This window comes from Arvicola amphibius, chromosome 7, assembly GCF_903992535.2.
Source record: "Arvicola amphibius chromosome 7, mArvAmp1.2, whole genome shotgun sequence".
NCBI classification, from domain to species: Eukaryota; Metazoa; Chordata; class Mammalia; order Rodentia; family Cricetidae; genus Arvicola; species Arvicola amphibius.
In genome coordinates, this window is record NC_052053.1 from 95425052 (window position 1) to 95446291 (window position 21240).

The following is a 21240-nucleotide window of genomic DNA, read 5'->3' on the forward strand; positions in this document are numbered from 1 at the left end:
CAGTCTGTCAGCAGGAGGCCTGCCGATAAAAAGCCAAGAGGACGTTTGTTTCAGGTTGTCGGGCTTTTGTATCACGTCTGGAGGCTGAGGAAGAGGAAGAAGCCCCTCATCTTGCAGGTTCACTATCCACTATCTCTTGGTGGTGTTTTTTTTTTTTTTTTTTTTTTTTTTTTTTTTAGACAGGGTCTCACTGGGCTTGCTGGCCCACATCTTTAACTCCAGCTCTCCGAAGTTAAAGGCCAGCCTGTTCTACATAGTGAGTTATAGTCCAGGCAGTTTCAACAGTGTAAACAATTCAGCGTCTCTAAAATCAATACTAAGGGGTTTACTCTTAGGTTACAAAATCTGGCTGCCAGGAAGATACATCCCTGTACATGAATGCCTGCAGGAGCAGCTTTAATACTGTTATGCCTCAATCTGTGAAGTCCCCACAAAAGCCAACAAGGAGACCCAGTTCCGTATGTAAAAGCAAAGAGCCTTTATTTTAATCAAGTTTGCAAACTCGGTCTCTCTGCATCTCCAACATATTGGAATAAACGGAGAGCCCCAGCTCAGTTAGAATTGGGTTTTTATAGTAGTAAAGGGGTTTTTATATATGAGGGGTTTCTGAGGCTCAGAACCCCTGATTGGCTGACATTTGTCTAGGGGTGTCCTGGTGAGTGTGTACTGGCAGGTGGTCCTATCTACAGCAGTTGGAATGTTAAACATTTTCTTTGGATGGTCTGTTTTTGGGTGGTGCTAGGTAATCTCAATTTGTGGTTCTTTCTGCAACCAGGTATTGCCTTAGGGTAAACTACTGAGAGTCAAGCCTCTTATTATATTTATCCACGGCCTAGTTCTACTCTGGCAGGTGATAAAGGTTGGAAGTAAAGAACTTCCTTTGGGTGACCTGCCCATACTTAGTTTATCATGACTGCCCCCCACCCCTCCCCCACTGGGGACTTTATGGATTTGGGCGTAACAAGTACCTCATTAAACTAGCCTTGTTTTAAATCCTATCTTTCATAAACCTTGATTTTAGGACAGGACAGGAATTATCATACAGAAATCCATCCTAATCCAAATTATCTTGGAGACCCATTGTCTCCTGGGTAGGTCCATGTCTGTGAAGCCTTATGACCTTCCTCTTCTCCAACCTTAGTCAAAATGGTGACTCCCACATAACTATACTTAATCAGGATGGTGACAAACCATGTGTTGGTTTCCAGAACAGTTCCAATTAGGAGTTACACATTTTAAGTTAACTTTTTGATACAGATTTTTAATCATATCTAATTCCTTAGCTGTTTTTTAATAAGGTAGAATGGCATAAAGTAATTTTAATATTATTTATACCCAAATGACATATGAATTTCTGTCATTATTATATCAGATTCAGTGGCCAGAAATCCCAGAGGCAAATTCTGAGCCTAGGCAGCTAGTTGCAATAGTAACAGCTGAGCTATTACCAAGACAACTCAGGCAACCAAGGCCAGTCAGAAGCAAACATGCAGTGGCCACATACACTTAAACATTTAACTGAGCCTGGTGTTGTTTTGTGTGGTTCCTATGTTCTCAGGAAAACACAAAGGCACAGATCCATCCATCCATACAAAATAGACAGAACTTTTCTAACAGTGAGATGAACAAAACTTTCCACGGGAATTTTAAACCATGGCAGATGAGCATCTTACAAATCCTGAAATCAGAGTTTACATCATAGAGCAGCATGCAAGAAGCTATAGGGATAAACGATTTTTAGGAGTGAGGAAGTAGAACCTCAGAGGTCAGGGATTTTGTTTTGTTTTTTGTTTTTGTTTTTCGAGACAGGGTTTCTCTGTAGCTTTGGAGCCTGTCCTGGAACTAGCTCTTGTAGACCAGGCTGGTCTCGAACTCACAGAGATCCGCCTGCCTCTGCCTCCCGAGTGCTGGGATTAAAGGCGTGCGCCACCACCGCCCGGCGGATTTTGGAAGTTTAGAAGAGTAAGTTTAGGTATGAGATATTAGAGGACTGTTTGTCTGTGGCAGTAGCGGTTGTTAACGATTTGTGAGAATTTGGGAATTTCAAGTTTGCCAATTTTGGCCATTGATTTGTATTGAGGCCAAGCTGATAAAATAAAATCTGAGTCCATGGGAGAGAGAGAGAGAGCCGCAAAGATGGTCTGTAGGCTCTAAGAGCCAAAACCATGTGAAGAATACAGTGGGCTAGATCTTCAGCCATGGGTCTCCCAGGCTTTCAGGAGAGGGGGCTGAGCAGGAGAGATGTCCATGTAGGTACAGTAAGCTATGTGTCCATGTGGAAAGTCATGTAGGTAAGGGCAGATCAGCAGCCGCTGCAAGGGAGAACAGGCATGTGCTGGGCATGAAGCAGCTGGCCTCTCTGGCTGACGTCATGTTTTAACAAGGATGGGACATTTACGTAGTTTAGGGTGAAAAAGCAGATAGAAACAGACGAAGAGAATGGATCTGTTGATCCCAGCATGACCAGATCAAATGCCAAGAGAACCTAAAGGGAACCTTTTGGCGGGCTCTGCCAAGGTATACCACTAAGAGAATACACCAGGACCAACAGAGTTAGTGTAAGAGGTTTATTGGGGGATGGGGAGAGTGGAAGTGGATAATGATATCTCAGAGTGGAGACATGAGAGACAAGTAGACAGACAGGGAAGAGGAAGGGGCAGGAGTGCAGAGCTCAAAACCCCGGGTGAGGGAGTTCAAACCATTGTACGGTGTGAGACAGGCCCAATTTGGATACATTTTGCATAGACAAGGCACTGGGTTTCGTCTCCACTGCAAACAACACCAACAAGAACACATTAAAGCTTTAATCTGGGTGCGGTGGGGCAGGCCTATAATCTCAGCACTCCTAAGGTACAAGCGGGAGGATTGAAAGCTAGAGGCCAGTATAGACAGCATAGTAAGACTCCGTCTCAAAAAATTAAAAAAGGCTAATAAACTAAAAGTGCATGCTTAATGCAGAAAACTCAGGAAACAGAAAAGCATGCCACTATCATCCAAATTATGTGGGATAAATCTATCACTCTAGATAAAGATTTGTAACAGCTGTCTTCTCCCTGGAGAATGTGGGCATTGTCCTTATTTATTTATTTATTTATTTATTCATTTATTTATTTATTTATTTTAGATTTATTCATTTATTATGTATACAGTGCAGGCCAGAAGAGGGCACCAAGTCTCATTACAGATACCTGTGAGCCACCACGTGGTTGCTGGGAATTGAACTTAGGACCTTTGGTAGAGCAGGCAAAGCTCTTAACCACTGAGCCATCTCTCCAGCCCCCATTGTCCTTATTTATATACCCTTCTTCCAATTCATTTCACAGATAGTCTTTGGACAAGACTTTGTCTGTAGTGAGGAGATGAGCAGGCCTGCTTTTCATCCTGCCCGGCTCCTGCCCTGCTAGCTTTACACACAAAATAACAACACACAAATTGTATTCTTTTAAACACTGCCTGGCCATTAGCTCTAGCCTCTTACTGACTAACTCTCTCTTGTTTTAACCCATATTTAGTAACCTGTCTAGCACCACGAGGTGGTGGCTTACCGGGAAAGATTCAGCATGTCTGACCTGGTGGCTGGCTTCATTCGTCAATCTTTGAGCATGCTCTTTTTTTTTTTTTTTTTTTTTTGAACACTGTATGCCAAGCTCACCCTGTAGTTTCTTGACACCAAATTTGGAGTGAGTCATTTTCTCTGGAGCCTTCATCCTACTCCAAATGGAGATCGGGGGGTCTGGAAGCTGAGATGTGAGATTACTTCCTGCTCATGGCAATTAGGGTCCCCCTTCCAGTGCTCTTTCCCTGATTACAGTAGGAAATACGTGCTGGATAGTTTTATGTAATAGCTATGACATAAGCTAGTGTCATTGGAGAGGAAGGCCCTGCGCAGAAGGCTTACTGTTCAAAGTCATTCTTGGCTAGGTAGCAAGTTTGAATCAGAATGAACTACATGAGACCACTATCTTAAAAAAAAAAAGCTGGGTTTTGGGGTCTCTAGAGGGCTCAGTGAGTTAAGACAATTGCTACCAAGATTGTCTGCCTGTGTTTTATCCCAGGAATCTACATGGTGGAAGGAGAGAACAGACCAGACATGACCTCTGACCTCCACAAGTTCTGTGTGGCATGCACATACATGTCCCTCCCCACAAAATAAATGAGTGGGGGAAGAAAAGATATTGTCAGCCATCACCCAAAACACAGCGATGCAGTTCAGACTGCTGTGTGCCAAGGAGTCAGCTGGCCTGGCTTCAAATTATTGTTCTTTCGCGGTTTCACATTAACTGTGGGCCCTGGGACATGCTATTTAACCTCCATGTGCCTCAGTTTTCCCATCTGAAAGGCAAGGAGACAAGCCCTCCTTTTGAGGACTAGCCACCCTCAGACGGATCGATCGCATAGAGCACTTGGAACAGTGCCTACCCAAGGTGAGCACTCAGGATTCCCTGACCCAAGAGCTTTTCTTCCTGGGACAGCTTAGCTCAGCTTAGCGGGGATCCCATAAGAACAGGCTGGGGAAGTGAAGGAGAATTGCCCAGTTGGGGGTTTCCGGCAGCTGTTTTCCTACCCAGAGTCATGGGTATGATTTCTTCCAGCACACAGGCTAAGACTGAGTCTCATCATGTCCCTGCCTCAGAAGGCTGAGCCACCTCCTCTCCTCTTTCTATAAATGGTATCTCCTGCTACCTCCGATTTCTAATGGGGAGGGGGCAGGGCAGGCTGGCTCATTTTCTGGAACTAAATAAGCATTCGTTCCCACTAGCCCCATAGCATGAGCGCTACTGTTAATGAGCTGCAGTGTTGCCCATTGCTGTAGGCATCGTTAGAGAAACCCCAGCAGAGTTCAGTTTATTGCCAGGGGAGGTGGCAGAGGCAGAGAAAGCACAGCTGGGGCTCCCAGCGCTGGGCACACTGTACAGTTTGGGAGGCTGGGGTAGTCAGACTTGTGGAATCAGGACATAAACTCTAAGAGGAATAAAACTGGGTGAGATAGAGGATGTATGTATGTGTGTGTGTGTGTGTGTATCTGTGTATTTGTGTGTATGTATGTGTGAATATGTGTGTATCTGTGTCTCTCTGTGTGTATGAATGTGTGTGTATGTGAGAGTGTATGTGTGTCTGTCTCTGTGTGTATGTATGTGTGTGTATGAGCGTGTGTGTGTATGTGTGAGTGCGTGTCTGTGTCTCTGACTGAGTATATGTGTGAATGTGTGTGTGTCTGTGTATTTGTGTGTGTATATGTTTCTGCATGCGTGAGTGTATGTGTGAGTGTGTGTATGTGTGTGTTGGACCAGGGTGGTTAGAACCTTCTTTTTTAGTTTTCTGAAAGATGAATACCTTAAAGCACCAGGGTAGTGAAACTGAAAGCCCAGATAGGTCCTAAGGGAGCAGCTAGTTGAGCAATGCCCTATTGAGGAATATGCTGAGCTCCGAGCTGGTGTCCTAGGTCAAGATTGTGCTCGTTACTGCTCAGTAAATATGCATTGAAGGTTATGTAGATAAGCTGAGCCATTGGGGACAGCCCAAGAATGACTTGGGTTCACCACAGCACAACCTATACACAGTGTGTGACAAAACCCACTGGTCTCTTCGCTGCGAGACTGAACAAGCCTGCAGAGAATTGTAGATTGTGCACTGATGACTGTCAGAGAATACTGAATTTGCACAGAACATTCAGCTTGCTTAAGACAGGCCAGACTTCCAAAGAATGAAGGTGCTGGATTCAGTTGTAGTTGCTTTTGCCTGACCGTGTGGGTGGCTCTCCATGATTTTGCTGGGATTGATGTTAAAACGTGTTATGGGCCAGGCACACCTTTAATCCCAGCACTTGGGAGGCAGAGGGAGGCAGATTAGCCTGAGTTTGAGGTCAACTTGGCCTATAAAAGCTAGTTCCAGGACAGGCACCAAAGCTACACAGAGAAAGCCTCTCTCAAAAAAACAAAAAACCCAACCAACCAACCAACCAAACAAACAAACAAAAAAACCTAGTCACAGACTGGGTGGCGGTAGACAACAGAAATGAAGTTTCTCACAGTTTGGGAAGGTTAGAAGTTCATTCATTGGCAGATTCGGCTTTCCTGAGGCTCCTCCCGTTGACTTGCAGCTGGCTTTTCCTCCGTGGGCAAATAACCCCCAGTGTCTCTTCGTGGACACATTTCCTATTGTCTGAGAACATGGCTCAGCTGGTAGAGTCTCATCTAGCCTCGGGTCTGATTCCATGCGCCGCCCATCAAGGTGATGTGTTCTGGAGGTGGAGGCAGGAGAATCAGAAGTTCAAGAGCACGCTTGGTTGCATAATGAGTTTCGGACTAACCTGGGCTACATGAGACCCTGTCTCCAAAAATAAAATAAAACAAAATAAAAGGGACATGGATTAAATTGAATTAGGGCCCACCCTAATTTGTTCACCTTTTTTGAGGGTCTATACCCAAATTTAGACATATTCTGAGGACCCGGGAGTTAGCAGCACTTCCTTGGTTTCCTGCCCCCTTCTGGATGCCAGTGGCATGACCTAGGAGGTGAGTACATTGAAAATGACAAGAGTCGGGGCTCTCACTGCCCCAGAAGGAACTACAAATCCGGGAAGACACTAAGCTGGAGTTGAGGGGCTAAAAAAGTCACAGTGGGAAATCTTCATTTGTCCCACTCGCTAATGCAAATGTGTGATGCACACAGGTGTCTGTTCCCTCCCTCTGGTCCCTGAGAGGATTCAGAAGCAGCGACCTAGCAAGAGCCTTAATTACTTGCGGTGCTTGAAAGTGGTTCCTAGACACTCTGTCCTGGAAGGAAGCAGAGCTTTGGCTGTCGTTGTTTTCTGAGAAATGACTGATTCCGGGGTTAAGGCAGGGAAATTGTAAAAATTTGAGAGAGCTATTCTGAGGTAGCTTCAAATTGGCAGAATTTGGGAGTGTTTGAGCACCAAGAGAAAAGTGATAGTGATGGATCGTATAACCCACTCACTCAGTAAGTGAGAAGCGCCACATCTATGCCGGTCAACCTTGCAGGGTGAACAGACTGAGGAAGGGAGGCGTTTTCTGTAACAGAATGCCAATGAACAAATGGAGATCAGATGTTCAAATCATAAAAATCCAAAGACGTGGGAGCGCATGCTGAAACTAGGGGCCTCAATGTGGTGAGGTAAGCTTATATACATATTTTATTTTTCATTCTTATTAATTAACTTATTTATTTTAGATAGAGTCTCTCTATGCAGTCCTGGATGTCCTGGAATTCATTTTATAGACCAGGTTGGCCTTGAACTCACAGAGATCCTCCTGCCCCTGCCTCCTGAGCCTCTTGTGGGGTGGCTTTCAATACCGTCACTTGCCACACAAACCGCACTCCATAGTGAGGGGCCCATACACAGAGAAGTGCAAATTAGCTATGCAATGTTGCTTTTCAGCCATTAAATTGGCAAAAGTACCTAAGAGCCATCCCACCTGCTGCCAGCAGGGAGGAAGGGTAGCGAGCTCTCACCCATTGCTGGCAGTGCTGGAAAGCGCTCTGGCCTTGTTTAGAAGGCAATCTGGCAAGATCTATTAAAATAAAAAATACACAATTCTCTTCATCCCCGAATCCCACTCCACGGACAGTGCTTATTGGTAAGGCCACATGTGCTAGCATGTTCATTATAGCAGCGTTTATGGCTGCCAAGAACTGAGCTCATGGTGGATGGCCATTAATCAGGGAATGACTGAAAAATTAAAATATATTACTCTGTAGAATATTATATGGCGATTCAGTGGAATGAGTTATAGCCTCGCCAGATGTCAGTGAGATCTGCGAGGTACCCATGACTGAGGAGAGTAGGATGTGAAATGAGGGGTTATGTGATTTCACTATTGGAAACAGAACAAAATTCTCCCTGTGTGTGCTGATGTCTATGAAGATGCATGTGTATGATTGTATGTATATATATGTGTGCATATGATATATATATATGATATGTATATATCACATGCACTTTAAGTTACTAATATTATGGGAGGACAGGGAGAGAGAGCAGCTGCCCATAATAAAAGTACCAGGTATAATAGGACTCCACTCATGCAAACTGCGGAAATGTCTGTGCATGTATGTGGTAGATATGGGTGTATGTTTATGCTCTGAAGGATGTCAACTTTGTTGTTAATTGTTAAGATGCTGGGATTTGGCCAGTGAAATGACTCAAGTCTGATGACTCGCGTTCCATCCCCATACTTCATGTGGCAGAAAGAGAGCCATTCTCGAATGTTGTCCTCTGATCTCCATACTGGGGCTTTAAACAATGTCCCTTCACCCCTAAATGAATAAGTATATGTGAGAAAATATGTTGGTCAGGTGTGGTGGTGAATGACTTTAATTCCAGCACCCAGGAGGCAGAGGCAGGTTGGATCTTTATGATTTTGAGGCCAGCCTGGTCTAAACGGGGAGATCTAGGTCAGCCAAGGCTACGCAGTGAGATCCTGTCTCAAAACAAAAGTAAACAAAACGAAGTAAAAGGAAAAATGTTGAGGTTTCAGGGACTTTTATTTTTATCCTTGCATCGTTATGTGTTTTTTTCAATTCTTTATAATAGGCATGTAATATTTTTTATACCCATGGAGAGGAAGAAGTTCTTTGCAATTCCAAAGTGAAACAACAAAAAACAAATCAACCTGAAACTGGAAATTCTACTGTACTCAGAAGCACAGACTTTCTTATTTACAGGTGTCTTGAGGGGGCTCAGCTTGAGAAACGGATGGAAAGGAATGAGCGAGCAGAACTCTGGTTGCTTGGAAATGTTATCCTCACTGCACATCAAGGGGCCTCGGGGACAGAATTTAAAGTCACACTTGCATTTGCTACAGCACGTCTTTCTGATGGCCTTCCTGCGTCAGCAGAATCGTTTGCCGCTTTCAGTCAACTTTAGAAAGCTTTTAGTAGGAGTTTGAGATCTGGTCCGGTACTCTCTCCCATATGTGCTAGGTACAGCAGTAACCTAGTTTTGAAATTCTCCATCCTCCCCAGATGAGAACACAGAGGCAGAGAAAGGAAAGTCTGGAGCTAAAGGTTGGGAGGCTCCTGCGACAGTGGGGACACGGCTCTGTATTGCCTGTTGATTTCAAGGTCTGGTTTAATTGGTTTGTGAATGAGGTTTCCTCCTTGCCTTGTATGTAGGTAGCTAATGAAAACAGCATTGTGTGATGTCACAAACCCATTGTTGCCAGTTTTAGACTCAAGTGCAAAAATTCATTTTTGTACTTCGAACCCGAAAGTAGGTTATTTGGAGTGCCACTTAGAGACCAGGAAACTTGGTCTCATTTTAAGTTGAGGCTGCTCCTTAGAATGTTGTCTTGGTCACTTCCTCCCTTGCTGTAATTGACTCCATGACCAAGACGACTTACGGAAGGAAGGATTTACTTTGGCTTCTGGTTCCAGAGGGGTAAGAGTCCATCATGAATGGACTGTGGTGGTGCATGTCTTTAATCCCTGCACTTGGGAGGTAGAGGCAGGCGGATCTCTATGAGTTTGGGGCCAACTTTATCTACAAAAGGAGTTCTAGGTCAGCCAGGGTTGTTACACGGAGAAACACTATCTCGAAAAACAAACAAAGAAAGCAAGGAAAAGAAGAGTCCATCCTGGCAGCGGAAGCACGGCAGCAGGGATGAAGAAAAGCTAAGGGCTCACGTCTTGCATCAAACACATGAAGCAGAGATGGCCAACTACGAGTAGGGTTTGGCCCTACACTCTCAAAGCCTGTGTCTCCAGCAGGCACGTGCCTCCTTCATTAAGACCAAACGTCCTCAACCTCTCGGACAGCGCCACCAACTGGGGACCAAGTGTTCAAGTACACGAGTCTGTGGGGGCAGTCTCATTCAAACGACTGTAGATGATCTTCTTTGAATCATTAACCCTTTGTAAACAGAGATGCTGCAAAAGTAGGCTCCTCCTTTAGGGAAGGAGGTGTTGAGCATTCCTTCCAAATGCTCACAAGGATAAAAGGCTTTCAAACTTGGACTTGGGAGACACTAGCCAAAGGCGATTCTTATTGCTATGCTTCTTTTCTATCTTGCATGGGAAATGCAAAGAACTTTTTTTTTTTGAAGTGGCCTTTAATGCAATGATGTAGTTTAAGATTCAGAGCCACTGTCTGAATTACTCAGTGTATGATATACCCCACTTGAGACCATGAACTCAAGGGCACTAAATTTTATTTGAGGGTAAAATTCAATCAACGGTTACAGATAGTCAACTTATAAAGAGGTTTAGGGACTTAATAGATCTTGAAGTATTTTTGATTTCTTTAAATAAATGTGTTTCAACAATTCAGGCATGACTGATGTTCTGATTGCCACAGAATGTGAGTTCAGTCGTTGGGATAGCTAATAGATTTCCTATCAGATGTCTTTATTTTCTCCTCCTCTTCCTCCTCTTCCTTCTTCATCCCTTCTACCCCCTTGTTTTCTGCTTTTTAAATTTTTTTTTTAACTTAAAGAGAACGTCTTATGTAATCTTGAACTCACTATGTAGCTAAGGATGACCTTGGACCTCTGATGTTGTATCTGCCTGTACTGTGCTAAGATTACAGGTGTATATCACTATACTTGATTTATGTAGTGCCGGGGGTTGAGCCCAGAGTTTTGTGCATTTTTGACAAGTGCTTTACCAAATGAACTGTTTATCAACATCTCTGCCCCCTGAATGTCTTATGTTTTAATAGTTAAAAATAAGTCCCAGGGGTGGGGAGGGTTTAGAGAGATGGCACAGTGGTTAAGAGCACTGGCTGCTCTTGCTGAGGACGGGGTTCAGTTCTCAGCACCCACACGGCAGCTCATAACCATCTGAAACAGTTATAATTAAAATATAGGTGATCTGATGCCCTCTTTTGGCCTCCGAAAGCACTAGACACACACATGATCCATATACACACAAGCACATACATACATACATACATACATACATACATGCAGGCAGGCAAAAACAGGTATTCATTTTTAAAAAGCAAGCAACAGCAACAACACCAGAGGTAAATGACAGAACTTTGCTCTTGGGCATGGTGTTTTGCTTCATCCTGGCCCACTGTCAGAGCCCATGTGACCTCTGAGTTCTGAAAGCAGTCCTGCTTCTTTTTTTCCATTTCTGCCTGAACTATTTCCACTCATCCGTTAAGAGAGCATTTCTGGAAGAGAAGGAGAGAGGCCCTGCATGGCTTTGCTAGGGAGCCCCCTGCTGGGCTCCCAGAAATCAGAGCGGCTGTTGAGTGTTGACCACGGAGCCTTGTTTCCCTCCTTGCTCCCTGGGCTTCTTACCTAAAATGGAAGCCAGTTACAAGGGTGCAATTGGTGGCTGGCCACTCTGCCTCGCTACCTTGCTTTTAGAAACGAGTAAGCTAAGGTTGCTGGGATGCGCATCCTAAAGGGCTTGGTCTGGGACGGCTTTGAGCTCCCTTCCCAGCAGCATCTCATGTGCCTGAAGCCCCAAGACCCCTGCTCTCTCTTTGTTCTCCTGGCCCCGGAAAGAAGATTGGAAATAACCATTGCAGTTGTCATACACCCTGTTCTCCGGGGAGCTGTGCTGGTTAGTCGTGTTTCCCCACTTCCTCCACCTCCTGCCCAGGGTTTGTTTCTCTGTGTGGCTCTAGCTATCCTGGAACTCTCTTTGTAGACCAGGCTGGCTTCGGACACAAAGATACAGCTGCATCTGTCTCCTGAGTGCTGGAATTAAAGGCGTGCACCACCATGCCCAGCCTGTTTTTTTTTTTTTTTTTTTTTTTTTTTTTAGATTTATTTATTTATTATGTATATAGTGTTCTGCCTGCATGTACATCTGCAGGCCAGAAGAGGGCACCAGATCTCATTACAGATGGTTGTGAGCCACCATGTGGTTGGGGGGAATTGAACTCAGGACCTCCGGAAAAGCAGTCAGTGCTCTTAACCTCTGAGCCATCTCTCCAGGCCCTGTTTTTTTTTTTTTTAAGTTTGTCTATTAATTATTTTTGGCAACTTGACACAAGCAAGGGTTATCTGGGAAAAGGTAACATCAGTTGGGGAATTGTCTCCATCACATTGGCCTGTGGGCAAGTCTGTGGGGCAGGCTCTTGATTCATGATTGACACGGGAGGGCTCAGAGCACTGCTGGCAGTGCCAGCCCTAGGCAGGTGGGCCTGGGTTACAAAAGAAGATGAGCTGAACAAGCCATGAAGATCAAGCCCGTAAGCAGTGGTTCCCATGGTTTCAGTTCCCACCTCCAGGGTCCTGCCTTGAGTTTCTGTTCTGAGTCCCCTTCACGATAGACTACTACTGTAAGCTGAAATAAACCCTTTCTTCCATAAGCTGCTGTTGGTCATGGTGTTTATCGCAGGCACAGACACCTAACAAACACAGAACCCCGGTAAAGTGACCCAGGCACAGAGGCTAGAGAGACGGCTTAGCAATGAAGAGCACTTGTTGCTCTTACAGAGGACCCGAGTTCAGTTCTCAGCACTCATACTAAGTAGCTCACAACGAGTATCAGACGCCTCTGGTCTCAGCGGGCACCACCCCCACAGATACACATACATTAAAAATGAAAATAAAAGTTTAAGGGGGCTGGAGAGATGGTTCAGAGGTAAAGAATACTGGCTGCTCTTCCAGAGGTCCTGAGTTCAGTTCCCAGCAACCACATGGTGGCTCACAGCCATCCATAATGATATACGGTGTCCTCTTCTGGCTTGCAGGTGTACACACATACAGAACACTGTATACATAATAAATACATCTTTAAAAAGAAGTTTTAAAAAAGAACGTAGGTGACATAAAGGTGTCCCTTGGAGACTTCTGTGTCAAACAGTAATCATCTGAAGCTTTGGCCATCCGTGGGTCCAGTTTTTGGAGTTCTTCTGAAAGGCCTAGGCTGTAAAACAGATCTCGGGCCAATTTTCTGCACTTTCCCTCTCAGGTAATTGACCATTGTCTGGCTCGAGTCTCAGAGCTTTCGCGTGATGTTCACAAAGGAGGAGGCAGAAGGTGCTGCACTTTGGGTACAAGGGGAGCAGCCTTAGGGACAGTGTGGCTCCAGATTCTCAGAGAAGGGAGGATGTGGGTTCCGAGGTTCCAATGGTGAGCTAGCCCAGCTGTTTAGGCTCTCCGCTCAAAGGCCATCTGGGCATGCTAGGCCTGTTCCCCCCATCCTTTCAGGCCAGCCCACACTGCGATGGCCAGGCAATATTTGCCTGATGAGTCGAACCCATCGAATCTTCCCAGACTGGAGGTATGTCAGTGTGGTCAGGGTTTCTCTTCCACTGTCAGGCAGACAGATGCCAGCACTGCTTTGGCTGTGGAAGTGGAGCCAGCACATGTGATAAAAACATCCTCCTGTTAGCTTTATGGGTTTCCCTATACATGCAACTATGTGTGGGTAGTCTTTTTCTGAGAGGCAAACCACATTCCCTACTTTGAAAGTGGACTCACCAAAGCACACAGAGAAAACAAAAAGTTCTAATGACAGCATGCTGTGTGTGTGTGTGGGTACACATGTCCCTATCCGTGTCCTGCTCCCGTGTACCCTACCTATTTTCTCATTCCCAGTGAGATTTATCACGGAATCTGGAGGCAGGCCAGAGGCCAGCAAGCTTCAACAATTCTCCTGTCTCGTGTTGTCCCCCTCCCCGACCAAGAGGCTAGTGACCAGGCCTAGCTTTTAAGGTGGGTGCTGGGGATTTGAACTCAGATCCTCTTGCTTGAGCTGCAAACGCTCTTGCTCACTAAGCCATCTCCCTAGGGTTATCAAATGCTTTTTTTGTTGTTGTTGCCCCATTATAACGAATTGTTTAACTCCAGCTACTAAACTTGATGTGGTCAGGTATGTTGTCATAACAACAAAGAAAGCAGTAACTAATATGCCTCCCCGCGGTTCCTTTCCACCTGCACCGCTCAGTGTATGTGTCGTAAATCTGAGCAGCCAAGTTTCCCTCTGTTAAGTTGGTTTGGCAGGTGCTGGAGTCATTACAGTCAACACTCTGTTCTGGCACCGATCCAGGACGGTCTGCCACAAACTTAGTGCCGTTTTTTTCCTCCAACCTCCGTCCTGGGAAGACCCACCCTGCTTTTGAACTTCTCCATGAAAGCACTTGGTTACACTGCGTTTGTTCTTTAAGTGTGTGTGTGTGTGTGTGTGTGTGTGTGTGTGTGTGTGAACTCGCGCGTGCAACCACGCGCATGCTCCTGAGGTCAGAGGTTAACTTTCAGGCCCGAGCTCTCTCCTTCCACCATGTGAATTCCCGGAATCGAAACTCAGGTCATCAGGTTAGGCAGCAAGTGTTTTTTCCGCTTGAACCGTCTCTTCCGCTCCACATTTGCACTTTACGATATCCATATCCAGGTAAAATATTGCCTTTCGGGACTTCTAGGAGCGGCTCACTTTTTTTTTTTTTTTTAAACAAATGTGTCTTCCCACTATCTGACACTAGAGGGCACTCAATTGCCAGTAACAAATTTGGGTCCTGGACTTTGTGCGCAGTTCCACTTCGGGGTTACTCTTTTCCATAGAGAACCATTGTGCGTCCCCTACCTTCCTCCCAACCGTACGTTAGCAGAGGAGGTACGCTCATGAGGTCTAGACATTGGTTTCCAACACACCAGGCTTTTGAAACACCCCTGTTAGCAGTGAATAACTAGTGTGTCCTGGGTGTTACGTTTAATCCCTTCCCACGGTCCTCTGCCTCATCCATTTCTAACTCCGTGATTCCCCAAAAGGAAAGCCTTGGCAGGACGGGCCCATTCCTAAGCTGAGGGGATTCCCAACAGGCCACACTGCCCCGGTTGGCTCTGGTTGGTTTGATACCTCTTTACCTTCACATAGGAAGGACTCGGCTCCCTCTGTGGCCCAGAATTATTTGGCTTCGGATTTGATGACTTCTGATTCCTGTAACTCCCCTACTCCTTGTTATTTATTTATTTAATTCCTTTACCTCCTCAGCAACCAGTCTTTGGTCTTTTGTTCACTGGCCGGCAGAGAGAAGTAGCTCTCAAGGGCTTTCTGTGGGTCAGCTCCCCCCCTCCTCCTCTTCCTCCTTCTCTTCTTCCTTTTATTTTTCCTCCTTTTCTTCTTCCTCTTCCTTCTCCTCCCATTCTTCCCATTTCTCTTCCTTCTCCTTTTTCGTGGTTCTGGAAATGGAACCTGGGGCCTTCGTGCGTACCAGGTGGGTTCTCTGCCATTGAGCCACGTTCCCAGCTCAGTCATTTGTCTTTTAAGAATTGACTCAGTTAATTAGCGTGGGGAGCACACGTGCTGTGACATCCACAGGGAGGTCAGAGGATGGCCTGTGGGAGTCAGTTCTTTGCTTTTACTACGCGGGCCTCTGGGATCGAATGCTGGTTGTCAGTCTTTGTGGCAGGTATTTTATCCGCTGAAATATTTTGTTGGCTCTGACAATGGCATGTCTGTGTATCACCTACATTGTCATATGGAGAAGCTGCTATGAAGAGTTCCATCTACAGAGGAATAATAGGAGGTGCAGGATTAAGTTACTTGCCAGAGGTTAATTTTTTGATTTATTTAAGAGTTTTTTTTTCTATTTCTTCTGTACTTTCATATTCTTTAATGTTGTCATAAGTGTTTCAGGACATTTTATGAGAGCTTATAAAAAAAACCACAATTCAAGATAAAACCAGTTAAAGGCATAAAAATGACAGACGAGTTTTATTCTTTTGATTTACCCACCCCTGTACTCTCAATTAAACCATAAGTCAAACATAACCTGGGCATGATGACTCATGCCTGTAATTCTAGTGCTTCGGAGGCTGAGGCAGGAAGACGGCTGAGAGTCTGAAGCCAGACCCGGTTGCACAATGAGAGCCTCTCTCAGAACAGAGGGGGGAAATGTTAAAGAAACAAACAAACCAGAAAAAGCCAGGCGTGGTGGGGTATAAATGTAATCATTCAGGAGGTAGAGGCGGGTGCTACACAGCTGGCTGCTACCACATCTGTCTCTGTTTCCATCTTTTTTTTAAAGATTTTATTTATTATGTATACAACATTCTGCCTCCATGTATGCCTGCACACCAGAGGAGGGCGCCAGATTTCAGTAAAGATGGTTGTGAGCCACCATGTGGTTGCTGGGAATTGAACTCAGGACCTCTGGAAGAGCAGCCAGTGCTCTTAACCTCTGAGCCATCTCTTCAGCCCCTCTGTTTCCATCTTTTAAATGTTACAAACAATGGTGCTTTCAATATTCAAGGCAAATCTCTGGGTATAGATACTGGTTTTCGTTCTTCTTGAGTGGGATTGCTAGGTCATATGGTAATCCTGTGTTTGTTTGAGGACCGGATAAGACTGTCTTACAAAGCAGTGGAGCCAGCTCCCCATCACTGTATGGATCCTTGACAATATGCATTATCTGAATTTTGTTTTTCTTTTAGACAGGATCTTACTATGTAGCCCAGGTTGGCCCCAACCCTGCTATCATCTTGCCTGGGGCCTCCAGAGTGCTGGGATTATAGGAGAATATTAGCATGTTTGGCTTCTTTATCATTTTAGCCATCCCTAATAGGTGTAAATAGAGATTTTTTTCAAGTAGGGTAAGATCTATATCACTAAATTTAGTTACGTATGGTTTTATTAAGCTTTTAACTACCAGTTGTTAAGCAGTAAGTAGGCTGTGGTCAGGCACTGGAGATCTCAAATTACCAGCCATATCTGTCCTCCATGCCTTAGAAGGTGGGAAAACAGAATATTGCAAGTATATATTTTTAGAGATTTTATTATTTCTTTTTATTTCACCTATGTGACTATTTTGTCTGCATGTATGTCTGTATACCATTTTCATGCAGTGTTGGCAGAGGCCAGAGGAGGGCGTTGGATCCCCTGGAACTAGAGTTACAGTGTGTATCTGGGAATCAAACCTGGGTTCTTGGGAAGAGGAACCAGTGCTCTTAACTGCTGAGCCATCTCTCCAGCTCCAGAAAATGATAAGTATTTTAACAGAGCTATGTATGTAATTTTGCAAGAGTCGAAAGTAGCATGTGAGTAAGGCGAGATCCATTTAACCTAATAGGTTTAAGTTCAAGCTGCCAACACTGAATATCTGCAGGATGTAATGGTACATGCCTATAATTCCAGCACTTGGACATTGGCAGGTAGAATGAGCAGGAGTTCAAGGTCATCCTGAGAACAAAATGAATTTGAGATTATATAAGGCTATTGGAAAACAAACAAACAAACAAACAAAAAACCAAGATATAAAATGCTTAAAATCAATTTAATTTAGAAGTCTAGTAGAAACACAATACTTTTTAACAAACAAGCTCACCTGTATTTAGAAAACAGCCCTGGCTTTTACAGTTGCCCCTGACTCCCGGCTATTACAAGATGGTTGCCGCGGTTTTACCCGAGGAGCAAGGTGCGAGCTGTGCCATCCTTTGTTGGAACAGACATCATCTGATGGCTATGGAAACCAGACATTGAAGGCTAATTTCCTTTGTAAATTTTTTTAGTAGCCTTGACTTACAGATTTCTTACAGATCTATCTGTCTGTCTGTCTGTCTGTCTGTCTGTCTGTCTGTCTGTCTGTCTGTTGTCTATCTATCATCTATCTATCTATCATCTATCTATCTATCTATCTATCTATCTATCTATCTATCTATCTATCTATCTATCTATCTATCTGAGATAGGTTTTCTATGTGTAGCCCTGCCTGTCCTGGAACTCATTCTTGTAGACCAGGCTGGTCTCAAACTCAGAGATGTGCCTGCTTCTTCCTCCGCCTCCTAAGTGCCGAGATCAAAGGTGTGTGCCATCACTGCCCAGCCTGGCTTACAGATTTTTGACTCCTACCATTACAATAAACAATACCTTCCATTTTTGCCCATTATTCTGAAAGGACCACTTTAAATATTTGCTCAGTCGGTACCATTCCTCTATTCATTGTCTTCTCTGGGATTCTTGATCTTATGGGATTGGCCCCTGCTCCCTGTGTACTGAGGCACAGGCCTACCCTAAGTGCTAGAAGGAAACCCCCTAAGCCATTTTAGAACATCCTGAGGTAGAGGGTTAGTAGGAGGGAGCAGGGGCTGGAAGAGGATAAAAGCCGAGTACAAAGTTGGTGTGACATCTTATTCCTACAGTCCTGACTCTTAGGAGAGTGAGGCAGTTCTGCTGTTTATTCAAGGCTAGCACAAGCTATGAAGTTATAAGTCCCTCCCCCACAACTAACCAACCACCATCCAACCAATGAACACAAAAGTAGATGGTGGAGGTGAGATAAGAATCCTAGCCCAGCTGCCTGTCTTGTGTTAAAAGTCTTTTTCCTCTTTCTTCCTCGTCCTCCCGTCCCCTCCTCCCTCCCTCCCTCTCTCCCTCCCCCCCTCTGCTTTTGCTTTTCTTTCCCCCCCAGGTAAGGTTCCTCTGTTTCCTGGCTGTCCTGGAACTCACTCTGTAGACCAGGCTGGCCTTGAACTCACAGAGATCCGTCTACCTCTGCCACCTACTGCCTTGCCTTTTGGGGGGGTGCGGAGGGGAGGAGACAGGGTCTTGCTATGTAGATAAGGTTGGCCTGGGACCTGGGACTGTCCCAGCTTCCTGCAAGCTGGGGTTCTAGGGCAGTACTCCCACACCCGGCACTGACGGCAGTTGCCGCCGCTCTTTTAATTTTGGAGCAAACGCGAAGTGAAGGTCCTTCTGCAGTTATGCAGGTCAGAGTTCATTGCCTTTGAGCTGTCAGAGCATAGAAAACACCTGCTTAAAACCGGCAGGCCTCTGTCCCAGTCCTCGCTAGGGTGTGGGACATTTTAGGTCTCGTGGCTTCTGTCCATTTCTCTTGCTGGTAGACGCCTATTTTTATATGGTAGTGTAAGTATCGACAGAACAACAAGACTTGATGTGCCCTCCTGTGCTTGGCTGGTAGACTTGGGGATGACTCCTCACCTAGTGCCAGAGCAGAGGAGCCTGAGGTCATGTAAGTGGGGTGGGTGAGGGAAACAGGTGCCTGGGAGTGTTAACAGCACTTAAAGCAACACCCTGCAGAGGGCCCTCTTGGGGGACCCTGGGGGAGCTTCCTCTGCAGATGGGAAGACTACTTAGGAAATGGCCGAAGAGAGCGGTGCACTAGTTTCCAGTGTGTGTGTGTATGACTGTAGAGAGATTCGATTCACTTCTGTCTTGTCACACTTTGGTGGCAGTGGCTAGTATTTTCCTCCCCCCCCAGTGCAAGAGTCCTTGGCAGGGCTTTAACTTAGCATGTCAGAGCTCCCAGGATTTCATCCGTCTCCACGGGCAAGGGAAAACTTGGCGAATCGGACTTGGCAGGAAGGGGGTAAAGAGAGCGCATTAGCTATTTTAAAAAGAGCTACGAGGGCGCCGCAGCCAGCGGCTCACTGGAAAGGAGATCCAAGGCCAGCTCAGGCTGGACAGGCCTGGGCGGAAAAGGGGCAAGGACTGGTTCTCTCTGCGGACTGGGCTACTGGGTGTGGTCAGAGAGGAGAAAGATGGGGGTGGGGAAATGTCCTATCTGTTGTCTTTCCTGGTGCTTGGAGTCCAGTGACTATTTATTTATGGTGTGTGTGTGTGTGTGTGTGTTTTGTGCATCTCAAGAGTTTTTTTTTTTTTTTTTTTTTTTTTTTTTTTTTTTTTTTTTTTTTTGAGACAAGGTCTCTAAGTAGCCCAGGCTGTCCCTGGAGTCTTAATCTTCCAGCCTTGTCTGCCACGTGCAGAGATTATAGACTGGCCCTGAAATTCTGATCTCTCTACCTCTGTTCCCAAGTGCTAGGATTACAGGCGTGAATTGCCACTCTTGCCTTAGCCCACACTTAAACCTTTTTATTTTTATTTATTTATTTATTTTGCTTTTCATGACAGGGTTTCTCTGTGCAACAGTCCTGACTGTCCTGGAACTTGCTTTGTAGAGCAGACTGGCCTCAAACTCACTGAGATCCGCCTGCCTCTGCATCCCAAGTGCTGGGATTAAAGGCATGCCCACTATTTTTCTTTTTTAAATATGGGATTCTATCTATTTCAGCCTGGGCTCTAATTCATAATGTAGCTCAGGATGACTTTGAATTTCTGGTCTTCCATTTCCTGATTGCTGGGATTGCAGTAATGTACCATGTACCACCACACCCAGAATATGTGGTGCTAGAGATTGAACACAGTACTTCTTTTTCCCCCGAGACAGGGTTTCTCCTCCTAGCTTTGGAGCCTGTTCTGGAACTTGGTCTATAGACCAGGCTGGCCTCGAACTCACAGAGATCTGCCTGCCTCTGCCTCCTGAGTGCTGGGAAAACCCAGGGCTTTGGCATGCTAAGAAAGCATATTACTGACTGAGTCAAGCCTCAGATGATAGCCAGGTATTATTATTATTGTTGTTGTTGATTTTTAAGACAGGGTTTCTCTGTGTAGCCCCCTGGCTGTTCTGGAACTCACTTTGTAGACCGGGCTGGCCGCGAACTCAGAAATCTGCCTGCCTCTGCATCCCAAATGCTAGAATTAAAGGCGTGCGCCACCACCACCTGGCTTTGCTGGCCACAGTTTTAATGTTTCTTTTCTTCAAAGGAATTTTGTTTCAGCTCAGTGCTTAGAACACAGCAGAGCCGGCTGTAGATCTCAAGAAACCACTTACTGAGGTCAGGGCTGCCCGTGCTGCGGCTGAATGGAGAGATGGAAGGGAGCATGCACTTGTTTTTAATCAAATCCTTCCAGCTCCCAGAGCCCGTGAGGAACCGCGTTCATCTCGGATGGCTCTTGTGGCATAGTTTCTTTGTTTTGGTTGAGGGAGGATACTGAGGATTGAGCCTAGGTCCTTGGGCATGCTAAGTTAGCACTGTAGCACTTGGCTGTTCCCCTAACTCTACTCTTACTTTGTCAAGGATTTATTTTTATTTCATGTGTTTGGGTTGTTTTGCCTGCATAGTGTGGCTATGTATCAGGTGCAGTACCCACAAAGGCCAGAAGAGGGGATAAGATCCCTTGGAACTGTAGTCATGGAATGTTGTGAGCGGCCAACGTGGGTCCTGGAAATGGAACTTAGGTCCTCTGCAAGAGCAGCAAGTGCTTTTAACTGCTGAGCCACTTCTTCAGTCCTACCACTTGTATGTATGTATGTATGTATGTATGTATGTATGTATTTATTTATTTATTTATTATTTTGAGACATGGCCTCACTAAGTTGTCCAGGGTAGACTTGAACTGCAACTGTGGCCTAGGTAGGCTGGAACTCACTCTCTTCCTCCCTGAGTCTCCTGGGTAGATAGAATTGTAAATGTGTACCATGAGGCCTGGCTCACACTCTTTCATAGGGATCCTTAGGTTGTT

General features: G+C 45.3%; 1 protein-coding gene and 1 long non-coding RNA gene across 3 annotated transcripts in view; both read left to right on the plus strand.

The window, feature by feature from the left end:
• LOC119819218 lies at positions 1–10397 on the plus strand. Of its 2 annotated transcripts, XR_005286245.1 has the most exons (5): positions 1–117; positions 4056–4424; positions 6435–6515; positions 7002–7134; positions 8555–10397. It is a non-coding gene; the product is annotated as an uncharacterized LOC119819218 (long non-coding RNA). The 2 variants fall into 2 exon arrangements; XR_005286246.1 differs by lacking the exon at positions 7002–7134.
• A 3814-nt stretch (positions 10398–14211) lies between these two features.
• Dpf3 (double PHD fingers 3) overlaps positions 14212–21240 on the plus strand; it is a 279713-nt gene continuing 272684 nt past the window's right edge. The window contains exon 1 of the mRNA XM_038336423.1: positions 14212–14316. The gene's annotated coding sequence lies outside the window, so the exon portion shown is untranslated. The remainder of the gene's footprint in view (positions 14317–21240) is intronic.